The sequence below is a fragment of the Manduca sexta genome, chromosome 6 (genome assembly GCF_014839805.1).
Source record: "Manduca sexta isolate Smith_Timp_Sample1 chromosome 6, JHU_Msex_v1.0, whole genome shotgun sequence".
In the NCBI taxonomy this organism is placed as follows: domain Eukaryota; kingdom Metazoa; phylum Arthropoda; class Insecta; order Lepidoptera; family Sphingidae; genus Manduca; species Manduca sexta.
The window spans coordinates 3,481,569-3,501,835 of NC_051120.1; the positions used below are offsets into that span (position 1 = coordinate 3,481,569).

Here is a 20,267-nt window from a genome sequence, read left to right on the forward strand (position 1 = left end):
TTGTTCGTTGAAGCGCATCGATATGATACTAACAGATCGATAGATACACATTACACATGTTACAATCTGAATAGATCGGTTTATTGCATACAACTTACACAGCGACTCTAATCGATACCGTTATGTTTTTGATATTTATTCGATACTAGCTTTGGCCTGCGGCTTTGGTTGCGTGAAAAGTTTTTTCCCGATACAAAGTCACTTTTACCACTCATGAGTAATGTAGTTTCCTATGTGTGAAAATGTTTCAAAATCGGTTTAGTAGTTTATGAGATTAGTATAGATTAATGGTTGTGAGATTCATTTCTATTCTTAACCTGAACGGCTAAGGAATGAAAATTCCTGGTAGTCTGAAATACAATGACCATCAAAAGCCGATGTGGCAGTTCAATGGACAATTTCTTGGATGTATATCAGATGACCCTGAATTAGACTGGCTGAAAAACCTTAATGTATTGGATTTTTCGCCATAAAATGTAGTCGTTATCCAATTGAATCGGATACACATGTATCACATAGCTTCCCACAAGTTACCTTAATTACGTTTAAATCGGTTAAAATTTGAATTAAATCATTTAAGTTTTTCATAAATCATTCGGGGCACCATAGTAGTTAGTGTATATTTAAGGTCTAATGGCCATGATTGCGCCAACAAACGTTCGTGATACGGAATCATTAAAACAATTTCGGTTCTGTTTCAAATGTTGAAGTGTTTTTCTACAGTGTATTGTGATAATTATGTATAAAGTTTAGCCCAGAGACAGCCTGCTGCTTCTAGTATGATATTTTGCTTTCAGTGGCAAAATGATTAATCACCAAGGGACTTGTTTGACCAACGTTTATTGCCTTGCGTATCTTTGTGACGTTAGACGTATCAGTTTTATATTATAGAAACATTTGCTTTTGTTTGTGTTAGCGTGAAAGTCTTTTCTTATAATAAAAATTATTGATATTTGAGTATAACATATATTTTTATTGTTATAAATATTTAGGATCGGTCCAGTAGCCGGTCTAATGATAACTTTCTAAAAACTAGCTTTTGCCCCGCGGTTTCGCCCGCGTGATATAGTTTTTCCTTAAGAAAAGTCCCACTTTATGTTATCCCAAGATAAAAAGTAGAACTCAGGAGTATTGTAGCTTCATAGTTTCAGTAGTTCCAGACATTAAGCAATAGAAACCTACTAAAGACTCACAAACTTTTTCTCTTTATAATATTAATATAGATTGTAAATTTGCTCAGACTGAAAATTTTGATAAAGACACCACATAAGAGTCATTTTTGCATTATTCAAGTTAGATATTTGGCTTTATTGACATTCCCACAATAGTAGACTTGTTACTTCGGTAAGATAAATAACAATGTATAATATACCTTACTTATATAATAAACTGTTATTTAATATCGAGTTAAAATTCAGTTAAAACACAACAATATTTATATACGCAATCTAGATTATAGTCAATTAGCGTTTGACCGTAACAATAACGTTTAGTAACACTTGATAGTTGCAATTTCTTACGTCAGAACACCTAGGGGTCGGTTCACACGGGGCTTGGAATTACGATATGACGGACTCTAAAGAATTTGCAGTCGAAATTAAAAAGCCTAGACGGTATTTCTACACAGAGAACGAACAATTGCATTGATATATTTAAATATTGATTGACTGATTCCTTCCTAACCGAATTTCGGCCACGGCGGCTAATCTCAACGGAGATCTGCCGAGTACGGAGGAGATATAATAGTTCACATGTGTATGCGCAATACATAGGTGCAATTGTTCCTTCATAGGTATACACAGGACCTCAGCGCGTTAGCTATAATCGTACTATTCAACTACTCCACCGAGGCAGTCAATGTTTAAATATACTTACTAAGCAACGCGACATAATTGATATTTTAAAATAAAAACGAATCTATCTGTTTTCAATATCTAATATATTTGTTTTCGTTTTATAACCGCGCCAAAGCAATTAAGTCATAAGGAATTTTTGATCGGGTCCTCGTTTGTGCTTCATAATTGCTATATAAATAAACATATTATCCAAACCGATCAAATTGCTCATCATTCTAAATTAGCGCTAATCTATTCGGTAATAAAAATTAATGCAAACATCTTTACAACGGTACATAATGTGAATATATTTGTAAATAGATTTGATAACGGTTTAGTCTGTATCTATCGCGAACTATGACTCAAAATCGTCAGTTTGAAGCTGCGATGATGTAACATCTCTTTACTCGAGTTTTAAGCGGCTAACAAAACATTAACAGTTCTCGGAATCATGTACAAACTAATTTGAAAGTTCGGTTTGTGAATGAGTATTTGCTGCATGAAGAGTTGAGTTAAATTAGTTTTAACCGGTCGATGATTTCGTGATGTGTCTGAAGAAAATAGCAATGACTCTTTCGACTGAATTCAAGGTCTATTTATACAACCTAGTTGTAATTTAGTGGATATTTGAATATCAAAAGATAAATAATTGCTTTTCGTTTCGATTAAAAAGAAAGAAAATGCTGACTGCTTTAGATCACATTCGTATTGAACCTTCATTGTCTGTGGATGTCAATGATTTGTATCTGAGTATGATATTTTGCAGGTTGTTGTCCTGTCTTTTTAGGAATAAATCCCAGTCCATGAATATTATGCATCACCACTGGTTTGTCTTTAAGACAATGCAGCTCTCCTTGATATTTTTAAATCCATACCAAATGTCAATTGACTAATCATTTCATTATTCACAAGATATCAGCAATATTTACAGTAGCTGTCACTCCAACTTATGCACTAGCGACTACAAAACATGTTTACACCTGTCACCGTAGGAAAGCTGCATTTACCATCAAACATATCATGTATACTATTTGTCAAGTTCTTACAGACCCGGAGGACGATACACTCTGGCTATTCATCGGAAAAAGGAATTCCTGAATCTCTTACACTCTACAAGACCCCAGTTCCATCCTCGCCGCGTTCTTCGTCACTTCTAATAGTTGTTCTAATAGTACAAAGCACAATAATGGATAGATTGTCGTTATTACGTTCATCTTTAATGGTTGGTTTTATCCTCTCCCAGCGACCGTCCTGAGCTGAGGTTCGTAACCCAATACAAAAATTTATTTTTTTACGTGTAGTAAACACAAAAGCAACATAAATAGCGGCTACCTGTTACCCGACCAGATTGTAGACGCTTATCTCTCGCGGTGCATCATCATTACCGACGTTCTCACGTGGGTGTGATGCTGTGGGCGTCGCTTGCAACAGCAGCTCACGTATCAAGGAAATGACGTCTTGTTTCCAATTATTGATCAGTTAGATATCATTCTCTGCTATCGATGATGGCAGATGTGATTTTGCAAATGATGTAAGTTTTGTAACAATTGTTATTTGTTAAAGAACTGAGTAAGGTTTTTGGAATAATGACAAAGGTGCAAGTGTGTTTAAAGATTTATGTATTTATGAGGTTTGGTTGCGTAATTGTTATTATTATGTATCTAACGTGCGTCAATTAACTTTAAGTACATGAATATAGCTTATCTCGAAAGAAATAACGTTTTAAGTATGTTGACGAGGATAAAAAAACGATAAAAAGAGAAAAAACCAACGATAACAAGATAGACATCAATATTTCTAGATATATAATAATACTTCTAGAATATTGCAAAAAACGTTAAGAGAGAAAAATAAGATGCAAGGTTAAATGTCCGGTTTATAATGATGGCCGTTTCCGTTGCGTCATAGAGACATATGCCAACAATAATATAAATTAAATTGACTATTTTAACGGAAAAGACGGGTTTTAAAATCGTGGTCTATGGGTACCACATAAACAAATATTTTGAATGTCCAATCCAAACTCATTACTGAATCTTTGAAGATGCTCATTTAAAACGTCAATGGACTTTTTCTTAATTCTTCTCAAATTGTTGTATTGATGCTGCTTTGACTCGTGGTGTTTCCTAATATTAATAATGCTTGTGACAAAATACATAATTTACATAATCATTGTCAAAGTTTGTTGTGATTAAACTCTTGGAAATATCACGATATACCAGATTTTTTTATGACTTCCGAACGGTCAATAAGTTTGTCGGGGCCGGACGCCACCTTCCTCAAATTTTCATTGCTCCACGCACTCCGATGTTCTCAGGTCTTCACGGGTACTATGAAGCTCAAGAAAGTTGTTGTGGCAAATAACCATGAGGTTAGTCATATGCTATATTAACTTCTAAACAAAAAAGTGAACGTGGAACATCTAGATTCTCGCTACACACGGAAACTGCGCAAGCTCGCTGAGCACCGGGAAGCGTAAAGTAATAATTGTAGATACAAATGAAGAGATAACGTCCATTACCACTGTTTGAGGAAGCACACCAGTCTCCTTTGATATATTGTCCGCACAGGTGTTCGATTTGAATGCGGTTTCATTTACATTACGGTAATAGAAATATATTTTAAGCTCTCTCTTTAAACTGGTGGTGGGTTTCTGAAAATTGTTTGTCAGCCAAAGTTTAGTTATATAGATTCGCTTGTGTAATAAAAAAATTGGGTTTAAAGAGACTATTTTCAATCATTGCGTATTGAAGTAGCCTTGTCTACAGCACCAATGAATGGGGAGATAGGTACTGCCTTACAAAAAAACGTCATGCAATCTCCTCTGTGAGAACGCAATCTTTTTACTATAATTTTATGTCCTGAGCCTAACTACCCTTAGTCAGGGAATATCTATATAAAAAAACAACACTAATGATCACTCACTATCAAAGAACCTAGTTGGTTTGCAGTCTTGTTATAAGAGAGAATTAAGTTATAAAAAGAATAAAGTTAAAAAACAAACCCCCTTATTCATAGACGTTTTTTATCGAACGATCGAGTAAGGCTGTGATAACAAGTCTGTTTCTCAGTGCTGACGGCATGACAGTCTTCGCAGTGCGTAGACGTTGGGCCGTTGTGATTGGCTAATATTGAAATACAACAATAATAACCAATCACAACGGCCCTATCTATTTCTCAGTGCCGTTGGGCACTGAGAAACAGGCTTGTTATCACAGCTTTACTCCGTCCTTAGATAAAAAACGTTTATGAATAAGGGGGAAAGTGTAAAACAGTATTTTAACAAATATGTTATCTAGTCAACCTGAAGATTGCGAAGTTCACGGAGTTGTAATAGTTGGTTACCGTTGCTACTTATAGATTTTTCTTTTGTTATTACGAAAACGTGACTGCATTACCGCACAAGTGAATATTGTTTGTACGTCTAAGTGCATGTCGGCTGCATGGAGTTATGCTTTGAACTTATTGTTTAAAATGAAATTATGTATGAGCATTAGTGAAGACTATTTACTATTTTTTTAAATATGTGTTGTGCATTTAAATTGTTTGGATATTATAAAGTATTAAGACGCATTTTCTTATGTGGGAAAATCGTAACAAATATACTTTAATATGCATGTTTTGCTCATAATTTATGTGTTTTAAATTTCTTGAAGATCTAACTTTTATTTGATTTCACAATTAATTATATTTGGCTTTGGAAATATCTTTGACTTAATATTCGTTTATATTTTCTAAACGTTTCAATAAAATTGAAGTTGGGTAACTATTATCCATGTGAAATTGACGGAAAATACACCGTTTTATGGAACAATTTGATCCATGAACAAGTTGCGTAAACACCAAATTGTAAGCAATTACGTTTGACCCCTAGCAAATACTTTGTTAAATTCGTTAACAAAGTTACAAATTCTTACCGAAATTCACACGGGCGTTTAGCGCGGTCATGTTTATCAACATTATTTATCGACGTTCGCGTAATGACTAAAGCATATATAAGTATCTTCATGCTCAGCGAGTTAAGGGACCGGTGAAAGTGTGGCAGCTCTTTCGGAAATCAGTCCATTGCATTGTTACTCGATCCAGATTCGTCTCGAGGTGTCATCGTTTGAAAAGCGTCAATCTTTTGCGTTTGTTGATGTTTGTTCGTTTTGTTAGAAAGTGTGTTGCGTTAAAATCTTTTATGATACTCGGATTTTTTAACATTTGTCACGACAAGATTGAGAAACTCCGAGATAAGGGTGCCACGGCCATATCGAACTTTTTGTTGCTAAGTTGTTTGTCTGTCGTCAATCTTTGAATATGGGTTAACTTCCTCTTGTCGCCTCAGTAAATTGATGGGCTAAGTAATTTGCTTACTACCTGCATGCCTGTCTAATAGGTACTGTTATTCAAACGTTCTTCAGCGTGGCATTAAATTTTCGAACAAATACATCAAGCGGTTTCACTTCATAGCACAATCAATCACGCATGATAAGTGACAATTATAAAACAATCTTGTTAACGCTCACACAAGGGGTTTTTATCGGTGTGATCGGTGCCACCGGAGCATACACAATCATAAAATTATGCATTTCACTGTCTTCATTTTTACAAGAGTCATCCGTCGCCCATCCCGGAGTTAAACGTTTATCGAGAGAAAGTGAGCACCCGATGACCAATGAACCGATTTTTATTCTTATTTTGTTTTGTGACAATTGTGCGTAATTTTTGTACGTAATTTCCTGCACGTAAACGTTTAATGAATTCATTACTTATTAGTTGTTAAGCAAATTGGTCTTCGCCGTTTTACATAATGTCTCATAGACGTGAATTGTGTTTGTCTTTATCAGATGTGTTTAATGGTTTCTATGAGTAAGGATTTTGTACGTAATACAATTCTGATTAAGACCTAATTTGGTTCGTTACTTATAGTTTTATCAACAATGAAGCAAAAATTATTTAAGGATTTTTTCATATGCCTCTTGGACGTTAGTTATTTTTGCTTTAAAAAACGTTTAGTACATCAGGGTCTTGTGCCCTTCGTCATTAAAGTCATCTAATAAAGCAATAAAAGAAAGTTGGAACAAGATCTATTTTAAATTATCTTAATTACTAGATTATTGAACGCTGCTTGGCGTTGGTCAAGCTACCACAACCTGATACCAGTAGGGTTTCTTACGTTATCGGACCCGGCGAAGACCTATTTTACGCTTGTTTTAATACTATCTGCATTCTAGTACTCAGGTAATCTGTGCATAAAATTTAAATAATTTATTTCTTATTACAGCCGACATTAAAGGCATTTTATATCTGCCAGTAAAAAAGCATTCGCAACGACTGCCTTTAAATTGTTTGTACGTATCAATTGATCGATTCTTTCAATCTCAACTTCCTCTACATCCGTTATTATCTCTTTTTATGAATTCAAATGTATTGTGCAATGTATTGCGATTATGATTTGTTTCTTTAAAACACTTTCGTCAGCAATTGTGTCTGATAATGTATCCACTTTGAGATAAGTTTGTTTGACGACAGGAAGTGGCGAAATTAGTACCAATCAAACTTTTGCTACCGACTGTTATGCAATTGGCAATACAAATTAGAATTTCAGAATTAATATCGACAAGAGAAAAATAATCAAGATTTAACGATTGGAAAGGCCTGGTAACATAGTTGCTTGTTTATGACTTCATACCATAGTAACATTATCAATTTCCTATCTGTAGTATGGTCTGGTAAAGTGGGATTTATGAGGTTTTGTTTGATCGGGGCGAGATGTTTTTAGATAGCGCTCTTGAATCGGGGCCAGCGTGCGTGAACGTACCCAGTCGTAACCAAAATCGTGAGATGTTACCACTTGTTGAAATTGTTGTAAATGTGGATCAGTAAAGTGCACACACAGAGTACTGGCTGCTTGCATATTCATGAGCTAAGTAAAGACCAGTGCGATTAGCTTTCATATCAGATTTGCAAGTATGATTTCATCGACGGCCTTGAGCTGGAAAGAAATCTATTAATGTGCCTATCGTCGGCTCCGTGTTTATATTTATAAACTTCCGAGAATCCTTGGTCATTCGTCGCCACTTCCTTTTCGAACATTGTCTTGTCTCGCGCGTCCCGTTCCGCCCGAACGGGCCACGATAACATAAATAGAAGTTCAAACCGATCCAACATTCGACACGAAGTAAAAAGTCCTGCTAAATGCACAAAAAAAACTAATCGCCCCATTCCTCTCTGGCATACGTTCGGAAACTATTCACGTCGCTGTAAAGTTTATCCTGCGATAAGGCCTGAACAACATACGATGATCGCCGTCTCGCTCGCACGTGAACGATTTTCGCATGGTGAGGGAGATGGCGGAGTAGGGCGCCCTCCGCGTGGCCGTTGATGTTTAGTTTTGAAACGGAATGGAACAGTTTGCGAGTCGCCGGCTCCGCGCACGGCCGACTGATGCAGGCAGTTCGTTGCGCTCAAACCGAGAATTTACTATTTGAAAAATAATCATAAAAACTGTTTTACATTAAAATAATCGCACCAGTGCCTTACATATGGATGTGTTTGTGAATGCATGGATTTAATAGTTTATAAAAACAGAACATTTTATGGAATTTAACAGCGTGTGAATATTCTGAAGCATCCAGTTTGTGTCCTTTTGGTATATAAAATTCGCTTTAATGGTGTAATAATTAAGCGTTTAACACGATTCATTGTTGTCTGTGTGGTGTCAGAGCACGTTTTAGCCCGTATATTGGCACGAGCCTTTAATAATAATAGTGCACCGAAACCAGTTTGCGAGTGCGGTTCGGTTGTGGTTATCCTGACATATGCGGGCGTCTTTCTTGTGAACGAAATTCGTAACATCTTTAGGTATCTCGAGCATCGAAAGGTTATAAATTTACTTACATCATCATTATTTTTGTACGTTTTATTACGGATCGTGTTGCGGTTATCGTCACCTGCTAATTTTCCGTGCGTTTTGTTATCACTAGCTTATCCTTGTCGAAGGTGTAAAATCATTTTGTTCGTGCATTCGTCTGAGTTATCTGCCTTGACCGTTCGCCGGTGTGTGCAGCCTGTGACTTTCTGTTTCGAGGTTAAACATCTCCGACTCCCGCGCTCGCCTTGTATAGCTGTGCACAGGCTCAATTAACATATCTATTCGTTCGGTAATTGACATTTTAGCTGTGGACCGTGCCGGTGATCGATGTCTGCCTGCCTTGTTATAGCATTCCTTTATAATATTTTTGATCTTAATTAAAATTAATATGCTTTTTTTATTTTCAAATTAAGGTGATTAACATTAAGGTTGGTTAAAGAAATTTCCTTCGCCTAACCTACATCTGCCTAAGTAATAAAATCGAAGTTGGCAAAATCATTTTAATTAATCTAATCTAGAGAATGAAATGAGTTCTAGCACAAATATACACATAAATCATAGTTAAGTGGGTCCAATAAACATCGTATGTGGGCAGACGCAGGCGTCGGTAATTCGCTGCAACTGTTTACTAATTGCACGGTACCCTTATTATTAACGTTGTCAACTCGTCTGTACTTCCTGATAACTATTAATCTAATGCCTTCTACGAGGTTGTTTTCATCAACTATCAAGTACTACTGTTCACGACTGTACTTAATGTTTCATTTGTAACTAACGTAGTCGCGGCACGATGACATGACCACGACAAATGTTTTAAAAACTGAAATATCGCACCCTTAGAACTAAAGTGATCTAACTCAAAATTTATAATATTTTTCTGATTTTGTTAAAAAACAACCTTCCTAAGCATGAAAAGGCAAATTTATAAAATAGAAACAGATAGACTTTTGCTGCGACCGCCCAATTCACTGCCTTTTTATATTATTTTCAAATTGTTTTTATATGTTTCCCACAAAGCGTCTCTCTTGAGTTAGGTCACCTTAATTCTTAGTGTGCGAAACAAAGAAAGATTATTTTTTAAATTTATTCAGATCTTGATACATCAAAGTCATCCCCAATTATTCAGATCATTACCAGTTCATTTCAATGCGTAAAATACGTTCCGAAAAAGTTAATTTACAAGCAAACAAGACACAAGAACAACTCACGATCGTAACTGAACGCGCGTCCGAATCGCCAGTTTTCTTGCAACTTGTTGCACGCTTGGCTAAGTTTTGAAACGTGATTTCATTTGTCCGTTTTTTCCGCTGCTGAATTCTCTTATCTAACTTAAACTCACGATCTGTTTTCGAATTGCCCAATTCACCTTCGCAAATTCATTGCTTTTTGCATGTTCTATTACCATGTTGTTTACATCCAAAGGTACACTGTTAAAAATATGGGTTGCATAAGAATAATGGCAATGTGCCAAGCTATGAAAATATCGCTTCCATGAAAGTGAAAATAAACCGTCAAATTATATGCCTACGCCGTACATTTACAGTTGAAAAACCATTATAACGGCTTTGTAATAAGTCAATTATGGTGGTTGGGTAATGCGAAACTACTAGAGGTGAGGTGAAGATCAAGCAGTTTGCTTTTGTACAAAATTCTATTAATATATAAAAGTATATCAAAACAATCGGGCTCTATTACAAAGATATAAGCTTACGTATCTATCCCGAATGAGGAGTAATTAGGGAAACCATTGACTGGAGGACATACTTTCCTTCTATATGATAGTAACACTTGCTTGAAAGGTGAAATATTTTTTTTTAAGTAAAACTAGAATCTCATCGATTTTAACAATAGCGCTGTACATACAGAAAGACCTTGCTTAAACCATGTCATGGATCCGATTCTAATCTCTCTAAAATAAGTCTTAATTTCGATTATAAAACTTCAACTTCCAAAGCGTATAATGATTAAGAATGTTCGCAACGGTCCATCGACTACAAACTATTAGTGAAATTAATGCGAGCGGCAACACTGTGATTCATATGCTGAAATCCAGTTGGTATTTGCGGAAACACATTTTCCTTTAGAATTTCCGATCGTTGACTAGCGAGAGCAACGTTGCGAGGTTTCCTCACAATATTTAGAATTTTCTACATTGAAGACGTAAATTAACACATATATAACTTATATATTTAGGTATGTATAAAATTATAAGACTGATAGATTTGAGGTCTTGGGACGTAAATAAGTTCTTCTAAATATAGACGTAATAGTTAAACTGCTGCATATTATAATATTGGGTAGACGTAAGCATTATTTGATTATATAATTAGTATTTTTTTTAATAGAACAGAGAATAAATTATCATTACCTAAATTATAGAATTAAACATTGAAGTAAGGTGCCTAAAAACGACTGTCGCCTCTCATAATCTAGTTTTGTATGCTTTTTGCAACTTGCAACCTGTTCCTTTCAATTTTTTAAAGTTGTTTGCGGTGCAGGTGCCGAAATATAGTAAACGTCCTTGAGTACTTGATCCTGATAGTTGGGGTTTACTTTGAAATAAAAATAGATGATATTTAATTATTTTTTTCTACATTGAGTAAGTTTCAAAAATTTAACGTACCTTTTTATTTGATAGTTATCGTATTAAACAGCTAATGTAGATAGTAGTCATTCTATTATCATTTATTTAAGAGTATTAATTAGTGTGTGACTTTTGTATTTGGTTGGCTTATACATTTATATGAGGGGTAGCATTTAATCATAAGTTGGGAAATAAGCCCTTATTGTAAAATTATTAGTAGTTCAGAAATTAATAACATCACTATTTAACATTCCTCTTACTAAATACGAAACGCAAATATTATGGACGCATGACGTAAACTGTAATATTTATTAATAATTTTATATGGTTTGGTTATGTCTTTACGCGGAATAATGCGTTGGTTCACCATAATCAAATAGTTCATGTCTATTAATTGTTACTAAATTTATACTTTATCAAATAAACACCGCTCGTAAAATTAACCTTTGTATAACCGCAACGCCTTGGACTTGTTTTGTTGTTATTTTTATTTTGAGCTTTATTCCGTCCCATTACGGTTGAATATCGATTGACGATGAAAGGCCCGCATTTCATCCTTTTTATAAAGCTAAGGACAAGGTCCATTAATGTAGATTCGATAATATTTTACGGTCTTGTTTTAATTTTTTTTTCGTATTATATAACTATTTTTAACCCGCATCTTGTTTAGTGGTCAAGACTTTGAAGTGCTTGCGACCCTTAGAAAGGATCTTATTATTTATTGTTTTCACGCATGATTTCATATTATTTGTATACCAAAAGGACACTGTGATTTCTTTTCTAGACGAACAATATCGAAATTTTAAAGCAAAGTGACCTGTAACAAGTGCTCTTATACAAACAAGTACAAATACGAAATATATTTTATTATTATACATTCAATGGTTTTTTTACTGGATGTCCGCTGCTACCACGATGACGTCACCTTCCGGAGTGTTCCGCGTCATGAATGATGATACAGACTTATAGGTAAGTCATTTTTGGATACATTTTGGCAATTAAGCTAAGATGATTAGTATGTTCATGGTGTCGATGAAATTTATGTCGTTTATAATGCCTGAATTATAATTTATAACCCCACCGTAAAAAAGGGGTATTATTATTTAATATGGGTTATCTGTGTGTCTATGGCATCCCAAACGAATGGACATGAAAAGAAAAAAATAAAATGTTATTGTTCTTCAACTTTATTACAAATATATAACTAGGTATGCATTAACACTTTTTAGAGTAAAAATAAAAGAAGTTTTTAATTCGTGTCTGAAAACACCACCTATTTCTCAGTTGTGTTATATTACCCAACTTTCTTAGTGTATTAGTAATAGAGTGCAATTACTCACGATTCTTCCGAGAATATCAAGGAGTCAGCGTGTGTAGTGTAAACGTGAAGTTCTGCTCGTTATTCCAATAGATATAACAATTAACACGTATTGTGTGTCTCGAAACATGTTGGTAGCTAATCCACAGTTCGAAGGGTTTATTACTTGCCATGAGTGTTAATTTCAATTCCATAAATTTTTCCTATCGCGAAATATATTAACTTCACAATATTAGTACTGTATTGGGCGATAAATATCACACATTGGCTTAGAAAGACATAGCTTAGATGGCTTCGTATAACATCGTTTCTATTACTCGTAATAAATTATTTTTTGCCGTCGATTTGCCGAATCTCTTTATTACTTGATGTGTAATATTTATCGCAGAGTACTGTGCCTATGTACTGTGTTTATTAGACCCTTAACTTTTTAGATTTTTTCCCTAGTCGTTAAATGTTCTAATCCATGTGGGTGCAGCTGAACGTGACCTATTATAGAGCTAGGGGAACAGGGTACCCATTTAATGGAGCGTGTACAATTAAATTCTGTACTATTATTTAACAAAACATATGGCATTTCGCTGGCTCATTCTTATATTTTTTCCACATATTTAATTATATATAACACCTAGTTCTATGTCTTTTTCAGTAAAAACAATCCTATAAAACCGAAAGATGAATAAAGAGGGAGTCATGAATTATTACCTTTTTAATTTTTTACTCACATGAAAATTGTTAATATCATTTTACAACGTAAGTAAAAATTTACATAGGACCTCGTAATTTTCCAACGATTTGTCATAAGCTATTTGAAAACAAATTCCATAGTCTAAAGATAAATGATTAGAATATCGTAAATAGTTTCATTTATTAAAGCAATGTCAAAATGACCCGGTACATACATATTATGTCTATGTACCAGTGGCGTCGGGTCCTAATAACCCGATTCCTGTCAGCTACCCTTTATGGTGAATTTATGTAGAATGTAATTATCATTAGAACAATTTGCAGACCGCATTCATGCATCGTGCATACGCATACGCATGAATCCTATATGTATTGTCTGTTCCATTTCGGTAAATTTCACCTATCGTCACTGCTATGATAGATCTCGTCTCTAAGGAAGAGGTTCATTCAAAGGGATTAACTTTCGTTTTCGACGGACGTGCCGCCGCAAGCGACAAACACGAACATAAAATAATCTTTACTGAACTTTCTACATGCGAAACCTTCCAAATTATGTATTCGGAGAGATTAGATGTCGATGTATACGTTTATAACAAGGTTTTAAACTGGTCACGTAGTAATTAAATTAATGTCTTAGGAATAACAATGAGTAGTCACAACACATTATAACAATATAAACATTTAGAAACTTGTTTTCAATCCCAAATTATCTTTTGTAGGGCTGTGAGTGAAATGATTTTTTCCAATGCGAAAATATTCCTCTAACAATAATGTTTCTATTTATTGTCTAAAACTTAATTATATTGTAACAATCAGTGATTTAAAACTTGGTATGATACAATCAATATCTATAAATAGTTTTAAGTTTTATATTTAACTTTGTCACTTCAATTAATCATGCTTCATTGACTTTGAAGATTGACTGATTGCTTCTTTTGAAGACATTATGAATTTCACCAAATCCCTTTGATTGATAGATCTAGTACGAACTATGAGAACGTACTGGGTTATTTTTACGTTGCCGCGCGTAGTACATTAGACTGGTTGGTTGGCTCACTGACCTATTGCCCTTACGTATTTTCGTACACGATTTATTACCTTAATTGCTGTAACGCGTTTATCTAGTTGAAGGTGTGTTGAAATTGGAATGGACGGAAAATGGTAGGCTTTTTGATAACCGGTTCTTGTAATTTTAGTGGTTTTTATAAGATCAAGTTAAGTGCATTTATGTAAAGTTTTATAAGAAGTCCAACAATATGCTTGGAAATTATCATAATGATTATCTACAGAGTGTCCACTGATGAATATAGGCTTCCCCCAAATATTTCCACACCACCTATGGCAGACTAAAAAATGCTTTATTTAAAATCCATTAATGCCCTTCCTCGAGCAAACGGATTGAAGCATTCGTTCCGTTCTTTAACGGTGCAAATTTACGAGCGGGAATATGCAAAGATTTATGATTGGTTTCTTTAAAAACACAATTTTAGAGATTTCGAAAATTTTAAACTACACAAATATTCCTTACTAAATTGTTTATCTAATGATGTATGTCGCAAATCATGTGTACAAAATCTAGATTTAAAAAGGTTAAACAAGCAAATTAAAGATAATATTTTGCATATTATGCTTTTTTTTCCATACTTGTATCATAAATTTCGAAAACATAGTTGCTAAAAATAGCGCGACGTTTCTCGGAGAAGACCGCCTTAAATGCGAAATTTCAATTTCACAAAATTCAAAGTTCCCGACACTGCCAAATCCCGTTTCGTTCCATCATTAGCCTTATACTGTAATCATACCTATACTGTCCGCCTCCACACATTCGGCTAATGATACGCTCGCGGGCTGACGAGGCAGTGGTCTGACGCGAATCCGGCTCCGCAACGCTCTCTTCATGCCCTGATTCGCGCTGGTTCGTTTGATTTGCTTTTGTTCGACGTTTTGCACCAAAAAGGTTACCTTTTTTATCATGTTTTCGCGTTCTTTGTTCGGCAATGTGCTGAAATGAATTAAAGATTATTATGCAGAACAGACAAATATGATACTTTATGTAATTTAGGCAATAGCTTCTGTCAAAGACAAGATAAATTTCAATTGATCCAGTACTGAGTATATGGCGATAGAAAACACAATTAGAAAACGACTTCAAAATCGGATTCGAGACCATCCAATCCTCAGCTTATGCAGCAACCTATATAACGTTACCAAACAACATAGCCGTCAATAACTACAAAACTTCTGTCCATCAACTATACTGTGCCGTTTTCATATTCAACCATTCGCGAACGCAACAATGGCATTGCTAGTGGCATCGGGCAGTCGAAATGTAATCTAGATGTACCGTTATTGTTGCAGTCAGTTGTTATCCGGACTAGGTCAGTTTTTGTGACCACAATGCCGCAGTTGTGCGAATTTTGAACATGTTTTGGGTAATTAATGTTGAAAAACACGACGCTGTGGTGTACGCGGTGATGGATCGTCTTGTGTGGAGTGAAGGTTCAATTTTGAATAAACCTAAGATAGGTGTTAAGATTTAATTATTTTCTATGACAGTATAGCATCAATACAAAACTTTTGTGACAAAAAAAATGTAAGTCATAGAGGTCAAATTAAATTAAAAGACAAAAAATCAATATCCTTAGTAAATATTTTTAAAACCTCGATGTAGCCGCTTAGTTCGTCATAGATAACCGCTCCGGTTTTACTCGTCGTCGACATAGTAACAACCGTAACTCATATGTTGACTCAAATAAAACCTGATCTATAAATAAATACTATCAATGAACCCGCTGCGACCGTTCCGAATAACCGCTCTCCATTTCCCATGCTTATTAGACGAGCAAATGTTTGTTCAAATGTTGGGGCCAACGGTGGTCTTATCATAAACAAACAGTGCCGACCGCCATACGACGCCGGCAGACGAACGTCGATCATGTGCTGTTACATCGTAAACAGTCTGTAGTTTTAACGGTAAATATGTTTAATGGTTATTCCCTTTTTCTTACGTCAATAGACGTGATTAAATGAATTCTTACACTTGATTACCCTATAACGGATTATTTCAAGCTTGTTTACTGACTTATTACAAAATAACTATGTTTAAGTAATTGTCACGAAGTTCAGATCGAGTAAAAAATTTGTTAATTTCAACCTCAGAATTAACATGAATAAAATGCGTATAATTAATGAAAGTAATATTTTCGCCTGCGGTAAATTAACATCCTTAAGTGATCTGTACTTCTATACTATTATATAAAGCTGAAGTATAAAGTTATAAAAAACATACTATAACACAAAGACACTCGCCTCATCTGTCTGAACGCGATAAACTCGAAACTACCTAACAGATTTCGATGAAATTTTGTATGGAGATAATTTTAGATCCCGGGAAGGACATAGGCTACTTTTTATTTCGGAAAATTATACAGCAGGTCTTTTATCTCTGAAAAAGTCTTTCACGCGGGCAAAAGCTAATCCTAATATATCAACCAAAAATTATCGCATAGACTCCAACCAAAATGACAACGATCTGTCTCCTTAACAACCGGGTTTAAGCACTTCAAATTTTCATTGTACTGATTCATAAACGTTACTCAGACTGCGTTATTCACCGGAGCAATAAATAGAATATCTGTGCTCGCAACGATGCGCCGCGAGGAAATGGCGAACATTTTCCTGTGACCACCGGCCGTGTGTTATTATAACCATTTTATTGTTTGTTACATCACGTAATTTTACTTTGAATTTATATTTCCGATGACATTTTGTGGATATAGCATCTGCAAGTTCATAATGTTCTACTATTTGTTGTTCGTCAATAAATTCACATTGTTCTTCTTCTTTACAAATACAAGCGTGATGAATTGTTGTTTGTGGATTTCTGTGGAGTTCATCAAATTATCCTTTTTATTCAGTGTTTTCCATGTATTTACAAGGAATATTTTATTTAAGTCAGTATACGTTACACCAGTAACTACGCGTTCAACCTTCCACTTCAGCTACATGGTTATGTATTATCAGTAATTTATTTCAAGATCAACTGAAACGTATAATTCAGAACACGCTATCGAAATCAGCCTTGATACTACTATATCCCCCTGCTTGTTTCGAAATATTTGTCTCAATGCGTATTCAGCGAACATATCTCAAACTATAAACTCAGTTTTCATGGCAGTGTTATTGACGTCTATTGGAATTCGAACATCGCGTCCGAACTAAAAACTTAGACAATCAGATTGTACCCTTTGCGGTTCGATGAAACTAAAGATTTTTATGGAAAGATGTTTGCAATGCTCAGTCTAATAATAACTGTCCCATAAACCTTTTCTGAGCAGGATGCTTGCACCCCAATGGCAACTGAATGAACGAGTGTCCATTAAATGAATTGATTGAGAAATAACGAGTAGCCGAGTGATTAAGAACTCGCATGTCAGTCGTCCTTCTCAGTTGCTTTTGTTTGATCGAATGGAATTGGAGGAAGTTAACAGAGGCATGTTGAACTTGACAGCAATTTTGTTTTCTACTGAAGAACATTTAAATACCTCTAACAAAATTTAACTATACAGTTGTTCCAAACGCATTACAGTCTTATGTTGTTAAAACAGTAGGTTAATAATTCCAACGGTATATTGTTTGATTTTATTATTTAACGAGTAAACATCGATGCTCACGTAAAAATCTCATTAAGAATAACGCATTGAACACGCGAAGGGCTTTCTAATTGTTCGACGGACGTCAACGTCTGTATAAATTGTGTTGTGCGTATTGTTTTACGAATTTCTTTGAAGGACGCACTTGTTAATGCTTATGGAATACTGCTTCAAGGTTTTGTTGGTGGTCTAAATTCTCGGGGTGTATTGTTATGGTTGCAAAAATGTGGGTGTATTATGTTGTTTTAGCGATGTATGAGATTCGTATTTTGTCTTAAAAAGTTTTTGCATTTAAACCTAGTACAAATATTGCTATAGCTAATAAAATCTTCGTACAACATTAAGCTCTGTATTTTCTGACCATTTATGAACTATATACACAATAGTCTAAAATAAGGTTTCAATTATCAGTCTTTTTCTGGATCACATTCTTTATCACTGAAGGTCGTGTTCGTCTTGAAACCTCTTGACAGTCGTTGACGAGCTGTTTCCAAGCCCTCCTATCTTCGGCTTTATTTAGGGCAGTGGTAATAAGAAGTTCTATTATACCTTTATTTTATCAGACCAACGGGTAGGTGCTCGTCCACATAGTCTTCTACTGTCTACTGTCCCTTATTAAATTATCAGTACACGAAAGATAAATATAATTTTTTTTTCTACCATTACGCACAAAATATTTTTTCGTCTAGCAACAGCAAATCTTTGTTTAACAAGATCTATTTATCGTAGAGATTGATTCACAAAAAGAACGCCATTCGCATGACTTTAACCTCAATACACATAACATTTTCAAACCATCCAAACAAGAGATCAAAAGTTAAAACAGGTCGATAGTTGTTCTATTTATATTAGTTTTTGTACGACGCGCTGACGGTTTACATAAATCTCTGGCCGATGTTACACTATAGGATGCGTTGCGACAACTTAATAGTTTCCTCTTGTTATTAAATCTTTTCATTCGTGTATCCTGCCTTGATCGCTTTGTGGTGCATTACATTAATTTGTACCATTTATGGAGTTTTTTTTTAGGTTAAATGATGTTAATAAATGTTTTTATTTATTTCTTTTGGGATTTTAATGATTGAGAATTTGTTTGTATGCAATATTACCACTGTATAAAATTATTAAGCCTTGCTATAACGTTTTGTTAATTAAGGGTATTTATTGATAGAACTTCGTTGTATTTTTACGATAATGTCGCTCCATGCGCCCAAATTATGATGAATACTCAATCGATTTTCTAAATCTGATAAATTATTCGCGATTCATCTGCGATTGTAAAAGATATCTTGTAAGCAACGCCGATAAAGTGAACCATCAACCCGGTTACACACTTGTCTAAGGGCTTACATTCTACTATAAATGTAGTTGCGCTGTTTTACAAATACAGTTAATTCCTTTTATTGCCTCTTTCGCTTTACGTGGATATATCCCAGTAAACGCTATTGTAACAAATTAATTACCGTTATTAAAAGCAACTATAGGCATTTGTCTTGCAATACAAAATAGCTTTTATAAACGATTACCAATAAATAATTGAACACATTCCTAGAAGATTAAGTCGTTCTGAGCCCTTATGAATGTCATAACGCAATTAAGTCATCAAGGTGTACAATCTATGGATAACCGGCAATGGACCGTAAACACATACCTGACGTATTATTTACTATCTTCACTTTCAGTTGAATGTTGCCTGTTAGGCAGGGATCGCGAACAATTGGCATGCGAAGCTTGTTGAGGCACGCAGTCGTTTTATGAATATATTAGATACTGATTTTTATATTGAACCACAAAAATGCAATAAAACAAATTATGTTTTTTTTTTTGTAAAAGATTTGAATCAAAACGTTCTGATTGTTTCTTCTTCAACAATAACATTTTAACAAGTATTTTATAATTTTAGTTGTTAAGATTCGTGTCTATATTACCTTTATTTTGTAACTCTTACCACTGCATTAAAATTTAAAAATTTGCAATTCCAAATCAATCTTCTGCCATGGAACATTATTTTGCAATGATCGGTACAAAATGTTCAATACCCCTGCTCGGTTATCTATCGATATCAACCCGCACGTCCCCCGGGGCGCAGTTCAGTAACAAACCGAGTGATTTAATAAAAGCCGGGCGTGGAGAGAGCTCGCGATAAAGTGTTGGGGTGCCGCGGCTGGTCATTATTTTGTTAGCGATTTGAGTGAAAACAGTTGGAAATTCTCGATCAAATTGCTGGTTATGGAAGGGTTCGAACGGCTTGTTACGTTTATGGTTATCGCATTTTATCGGGATGATGTGCGAATTTTATATTTCAATTGGTATATTAAGGTTTTACAGTCTT

The 20,267-nt window shown here is 34.8% G+C and overlaps 1 protein-coding gene and 1 long non-coding RNA gene across 8 annotated transcripts in view; both read left to right on the top strand.

Moving 5' to 3' along the window:
- Positions 1 to 20,267, top strand: part of LOC115444450 — a 365,866-nt gene that overhangs the window by 185,913 nt on the left and 159,686 nt on the right. The gene's annotated exons all lie outside the window — the stretch shown is intronic.
- Positions 8,209 to 20,267, top strand: part of LOC119192705 — a 61,591-nt gene continuing 49,532 nt past the window's right edge. For all 3 annotated transcript variants that reach the window (XR_005113735.1, XR_005113733.1, XR_005113728.1), the window contains exons 1-2: positions 8,209 to 8,472; positions 12,063 to 12,247. This is a non-coding gene — a long non-coding RNA (uncharacterized LOC119192705). The remainder of the gene's footprint in view (positions 8,473 to 12,062; positions 12,248 to 20,267) is intronic.